This window comes from Mandrillus leucophaeus, unplaced genomic scaffold (assembly GCF_000951045.1).
Source record: "Mandrillus leucophaeus isolate KB7577 unplaced genomic scaffold, Mleu.le_1.0 Scaffold1464, whole genome shotgun sequence".
Taxonomy (NCBI): domain Eukaryota; kingdom Metazoa; phylum Chordata; class Mammalia; order Primates; family Cercopithecidae; genus Mandrillus; species Mandrillus leucophaeus.
Window position 1 is genome coordinate 39,498 of NW_012101437.1, and position 374 is coordinate 39,871.

The following is a 374-nucleotide window of genomic DNA, read 5'->3' on the forward strand; positions in this document are numbered from 1 at the left end:
CGCGGCCTCTTCAGCTGCCAGACTTCCTCAGGCCAGCCTCTCCAGGCCCAGCTCCTCCTGCCTGCCACTGGCCTCTTGAGACCCAGCCCTGCTCACGCCTCTAGGGGGCCTCCTCAGACCCAGGTCTTGACCTCCAGTCGGCCTCGCCAGGCCAAGCCTCCTCCCTCCCGAAGGCCTGCACAGGCCCAGCCTCTGCTTCCCAGCGGACACTCCAGGCCCAGCTCTCGCCTGACTGCAGCCTCCCCAGGCCGCAGCTCCTCCTGCCTTTCTGCAGCTCCACCGGGCCCCGATCCTGCCTCCCATTGGCCTCGTTAGGCCCGGCTCATTCGTCACGGGGAACGGCCTTTCCAGGCCCAGCCTGTGCCTTTTGGCGC

At 68.4% G+C, this 374-nt stretch overlaps 1 protein-coding gene across 1 annotated transcript in view; it reads left to right on the top strand.

Annotated features, from left to right (window-relative positions):
- The window catches only part of LOC105535470 (proline-rich protein 36-like), a 14,787-nt gene that overhangs the window by 8,501 nt on the left and 5,912 nt on the right, over positions 1-374 (top strand).